Consider the following 6,340-nt stretch of genomic DNA (forward strand, 5'->3'; position numbering starts at 1 on the left):
GGGAAGGTTACTTTTAAAATGTATTCTGTTACAGAATACAGAATACATGCCCCAAAATGTATTCTGTAACGTATTCCGTTACGTTACTCAATGACAGTAACGTATTCTGAATACTTTGGATTACTTAATATATTATCATGCTTTTTACAACAACGTGAATGTACTATTGCTGTGTGATTTATTACTATTACTGAAGGTCCGCGGCTCCGAACCGTAGTAAAGGGACCTCTGACTAATACGGCGGGGTCCCTGTCGGCTCGTAGCCGAAAAATAGCTTTACTTTGTTGTGTGGGTCACTTTTTTTGCGAGAGACAGAGAGAGGCGTTGAAAGGCTGCTCCAACGGAACTTATTGTTTTCGGAGGAAAACACAAACACGGTGTACAGTCGAGTCTTAATAGCTTACTTACAACTGGGCTCGTCAGGCACTCTTCTTGGCTGAAGTGGTTATTATTATATTTACATGCTTCCAGCTCCCGTTTTCCTCGACGACAACTCGTACCTTTCCACTCCCCTTTTTCTCCCTCCTCGCGCTCACAGACCCATAACGTGTATGGCAGTCCATTCTCCCTGCAACACTGACTACACTGCCCATGATGCTACATTCTTTAGAGCTATGCTTGTAGCATTCTGCCTGTTAGCTTAGCACAACAACAACAACGAAAAGGCGCTCTCTCACCCAGGAAACACACAGTCGCGCAGAGAGAGAGAGAGCGTCGCCCTGTAACCATGGCAACCGTAACGCTGCCGCCTGGAACAACAGAACGTAGCTGTCAAACAAAACCCAAACAGGAAAGTACCGCAGTGTAATCCAAAGTAACTGTATTCTGAATACCACCTTTTTAAACGGTAACTGTAACGGAATACAGTTACTCATATTTTGTATTCTAAATACGTAACGGCGGTACATGTATTCCGTTACTCCCCAACACTGAATATAATGGATATGCTTCCCTATCCCTTGTGTCTTACTGTGCAACCTCTATGTTACTCAATAGGAATGACAACACAGAGAGAGACTACAGAAAAAGAGAAAGGATTGAGGACAAATGACAATGGGCAACACACAGTAACTACAGATAAAGACAAAGCACTCAGCACAGAGGACAAAGACATAAAGGAACAGGGACCACAGATGGAGACCAGGGTTAAAGAAAAAAACGATTTGAGGGAAGAAGGAACAACTGAAAACAAAGACACAGTTAGAGTAAAAGAAGATGGCCCTGGGACTAGCTATGAGTCTCCAGTGGCACACCCAAAAAAGAGGAAAAGGTCTCTAATGAAGAAAAGCTCTTTGGCGAAGTGTGATGAAAGCAGAGAAACAAGGCAAAAGGGCAACAAGCAAGAAAGAAAAAGACCAAAGAGCCTGACTGCAAAACAGCTGTTAAGTCCAAAGATGCTCAGAAGTCACAAGACTAAAGAGGCACCTAAAGATACCAGCAAAAGACAAAAAGTCATACAAAGAGTCAGAGATATTACAAGAAAAAATAAGGAAAAGAACAAAGGATTGAGCACAATTGACATAGCTGAAGATAAAAATGGGCAACATACAGAGACTACAGATAAAGACAAAGCACCCAGCACAGAGGACACAGAGATAAAGGAACAGGGACCACAGATGGAGACCACAGTTAAAGAAAAAAACGATTTGAGATCAGGAGATACAACAGAGGAAGGAATGAAAACACAATGACAACACAAGGACAAGGTCATGTCCAGAGAGAGAATGTGAATGTTAGATCCTGTTGATCTCAGAGTTCTTTGGTTGCAATTTTTAATTATACTAAATTTTCAAGACCTTTGTGATCATGTGAGTTTTTTTGTTACTGATTTTACACAGTTGCTCTGGGTTTTTTTTTTCTTTACATTTTACTCACTTTGATCATGCAAGTTTTTTAGTTAAGTTTAAGTATTGTTTTTATTTTTTTACTTCTAAAATAATAGTTGTTTAAAAAAAGACAAATATTGATATGCATATGTTGTTTATAACAAATGCCAAATGGAGAAAAATAAAATCAATAAAAAATTTTCTGTTCAATTTGAAAATGACGTGTCTTTGTTCTACAATCATTAGTCATGGATTTCATTTCCAAGCTGTAATTCCAAATAACTCATATTTTATACAGGCATGCTATGCAGATGTTATTAATAACATTAGCTGAATTAACACAAATAAAAGTCCTCACAAATTATACCTGATTCCAAATAACAACATTGTGATGTGTTTAATGGTAAGCCCAATTACAATTTCTTCTATCTAAATAACTAATTATTCAGTTTTTTTCAATCCAATTTTGGCAAAGAAATGTCTAATGTTTCATTTTTTTTCCCATCCCATTTCCTAATGCAACCCATAGAAAATAAATCTTAATCAATTATTCAAAGACATTAAGGGATTTTTTTTTAACTTTTCTCTGTATGCAGTGTGTCTTTGGAAATCGATCCCCCCCCCCCCCAAAAAAAAACAAAAAACAAAAAAAAAAAACAGAATAAGAACATCAATCATAGCAGGTGTGTTTTACTGTTTATTCTTTATGCGTTTGACTTCTCAGATTTATTGGTTTTAACTGATGCTGTAGATATTAAAAATTATTTGTGCTCCAATTAGTGGAAATGCAAATGTGAAGTGTTGTTCAAAATAAATCTGTGAAGGTTCTCAGTAATTCAGGTCATCCTAGTTTAGGTCATCGTAGACAGCGAGTAACGACAGCGAGACCTGGAGGGGCGTGATTGGGAGGAACGGCCTCCCTGATCTGAACCCGAGCGGTGCTCTGTTATTGGACTTCTGTGCTAACCACAGTTTGGCCATAACGAACACCCTGTTCGAACATAAGAGTGTCCATAAGTGCACGTGGCACCAGGACGCTCTAGGCCGTAGGTCGATGATCGATTTTGTAATCGTATCAGCAGACCTGCGACCATATGTTCTGGACACTCGGGTAAAGAGAGGGGCTGAGCTGTCAACTGATCACCACCTAGTGGTGAGTTGGATCAGGTGGCGGGGGAGGACGCTGGACAGACCTGGTGCACCTAAACGCGTAGTGAGGGTGTGCTGGGAACGTCTAGCAGAGGCCCCAGTCCGCGAGATCTTCAACGCACACCTCCGGCAGAGCTTCAACAGCATTCCGAGGGAGACTGGGGACATTGAGTCTGAATGGACCATGTTCAGCGTCTCCATTGCCGAAGCTGCTGCATTGAGCTGCGGCCGCAAGGTGGTGGGTGCCTGCCGTGGTGGTAATCCCCGAACCAAATGGTGGACACCAGAGGTGAAGGGATCCACCAGGCTGAAGAAGGAGTCCTATCGGGCTTGGTTAGCCTGTGGGACTCCGGAGGCAGCCGACAGGTATCGACAGGTCAAGCGGAATGCGGCTCGGGCAGTGGCTGAAGCAAAAACTCGGGTGTGGGAGGAGTTCGGAGAGGCCATGGAAAAAGACTTTCGGACTGCCTCGAAGAGATTCTGGCAAACCGTCAGACGTCTCAGGAGGGGAAAGCGGTGCTCTACCTGCACTGTGTATAGTGCTGGCGGAGCGCTGCTGACGTCGACTGAGAAAATTGTCAGGCGGTGGAAGGAATACTTCGAGGACCTCCTTAATCCCACTGACACGTCTTCCGAGGAGGAAGCAGAGTCTGGGGATGAGGGGAATGACCCGCCAATTTCCGGGGGCGAGGTCACTGAGGCAGTTAAACAACTCCTTGGTGGCAGAGCCCCTGGTGTTGATGAGGTCCGCCCCGAGTTCCTGAAGGCTCTGGACGTTGTAGGGCTGTCCTGGTTGACACGCCTCTGCAATGTTGCGTGGAGATCAGGGGCAGTACCTGTGGACTGGCAGACCGGGGTGGTGGTCCCCATCTTTAAGAAAGGGGACCGGAGGGTGTGTTCCAACTACAGGGGGATCACACTCCTCAGCCTCCCTGGGAAAGTCTATGCCAGGGTGCTGGAAAGGAGAGTTCGTCCGTTAGTCGAACCTCGGATACAGGAGGAACAATGCGGTTTTCGTCCTGGTCGCGGAACACTGGACCAGCTCTTTATCCTCTCGAGGATACTTGAGGGTGCATGGGAGTTTGCCCAACCAGTCTACATGTGTTTTGTGGACTTGGAGAAGGCATTCGACCGTGTCCCTCGGGGTGTCCTGTGGGAGGTGTTGCGGGAATATGGGGTGTCTGGCCCATTGCTACGGGCCATTCGATCCCTATACAACCGTTGCAAGAGCTTGGTTCGCATTGCCGGCAATAAGTCGGACTCGTTCCCGGTGGGTGATGGGCTTCGCCAGGGCTGCCCTTTGTCTCCGGTTCTGTTCATAATTTTTATGGACAGGATTTCTAGGCGCAGCCAAGTGGCGGAGGGCTTTCGCTTTGGTGGCCTCAGAATCTCATCTCTGATTTTTGCAGATGATGTGGTTCTGTTGGCTTCATTGGGTGAAGGCCTCCAGCTCGCACTGGAACGGTTCGCAGCCGAGTGTGAAGCAGCGGGAATGAGGATCAGCACCTCCAAATCCGAGGCCATGGTTCTCAGCCGGAAAAGGGTGGAGTGCCCACTCCGGGTCGGGGATGAGTTCCTGCCCCAAGTGGAGGAGTTCAAGTATCTCGGGGTCTTGTTCGCGAGTGATGGGAGAAGGGAACCGGAGATCGACAGACGGATTGGGGCTGCAGCTGCAGTAATGCGGACGTTGCACCGGTCCGTCGTGGTGAAGAGGGAGCTGAGTGTAAAAGCGAAGCTCTCAATTTACCGGTCGATCTACGTCCCTACCCTCACCTATGGCCACGAGCTGTGGGTAGTGACCGAAAGAACGAGATCGCGGATACAAGCGGCAGAAATGAGCTTCCTCCGAAGGGTGGCTGGCCTCTCCCTTAGAGATAGGGTGAGAAGTTCGGCCATCCGGGAGGGGCTCAGAGTAGAGCAGCTGCTGCTCCACATCGAAAGGAGCCAGCTGAGGTGGTTCGGGCATCTGACAAGGATGCCCCCTGGGCGCCTCCTGGGTGAGGTGTTCCAGGCATGTCCCACCGGGAGGAGGCCCCGGGGCAGACCCAGGACACGCTGGAGAGATTATATCTCTCGGCTGGCCTGGGAACGCCTTGGTATTCCCCCGGACATTGTTACGTTCCCCCCGAAGGGGTCTAGGCATGTGAGAGAGGGGATCAGTAACAAATGAGTCCGGAATCAGAATGAAAAAGGAAAACAAACAGAGTTGTTCTGCATCAATAAAACTTTATTACAAAATGGTACAGGTTAACATTAACTTAAAGGGCCGGCAACGCCGTCTTACCAATAACGCCAAAGAAACAAAGAAAACGCTCGCAGCCACGAAAGGCAGGAGGACTACCAAACAAACACAATAAAAAAGGAGGCACTTCCCACACTTCCTACCCTACTCCCCACCACGGGGAGACACTCTCAGGGCCCACAAGCCCGTCTGCTCACTGGTCAGAAAGAGGCTGTCTGTCAAAAATCTAGCACAGAACCGCGTAGAGCCACCGAGGAAAAAGCCACCCTGCTCACAGCTCATCCCCAGTTTAAATAGCCTCAGAGGATGATTGCTGACTGGAGTCAGGTGGCAAACAAGGCTAATCAGCAGCAGCTGTGTCCTGGGGAGAGAGGAGAGTGAGAGAGACAGAGAGGGGTAGGAGTGGCAAGAGGGGTGGAGGCGGGGAGAGTGGGGAAACACCCCACCCACACACTCCCACAGCCTCACAGAACGTAACATTCCCCCCCCCTCACATTGAAGCCCTACCAAAACAACAACAACAACAACCTATTGCGAGCTGCGTGAGAGCGCATCAGCCACTATATTGTCAGTACCTTTCTTGTGTATGATCATCAGCTGGACAAGGTGGCTGGGGGAGAGGGAGGTCTGGGCCTCTTTGCTTAGGCTGCTGCCCCCGCGACCCGGCCCCGGACAAAGCGGATGACGATGGATGGATGGATGGATGGATAATTAATTAAAATTGGAATTAATTAAATAAATAAATAGTTGTGACACATTTAATTAATTAATTATGACACATTTAATTAATTACTTATTGACACGTTTAATTAATTATTTATGTATTTCACATTTTAATTAATTATTGACACATTTAATTAATTATTTAATTATATATTTTTTTATTTCATTTTGGCAGTCCTGGCGCCTGGCTCTCATCATGAAATAATTTTATCTGTCAGCCTCACCCATCAAACTCAGGGGGCGGGGTTAACGCTGCCCATGCAGCTTCTCTAACATTTGATTGGTTGCTGTGCAAAGTAAGTCAAAACAGGTCGATCCTAGATAATCGATTGCTTTTGTAGACTTGGGGCAGCCAGGTATCCCAGAATGCAGATCAAATCACAGGCAGCAATGGTGGTGG

The sequence above is a fragment of the Mchenga conophoros genome, unplaced genomic scaffold, assembly GCF_057382185.1.
Source record: "Mchenga conophoros isolate Kocher_MC1m ecotype Shallow Benthic unplaced genomic scaffold, M_conophoros_male_GT1.1 unmapped_scaffold_9, whole genome shotgun sequence".
Classification (NCBI taxonomy): domain Eukaryota; kingdom Metazoa; phylum Chordata; class Actinopteri; order Cichliformes; family Cichlidae; genus Mchenga; species Mchenga conophoros.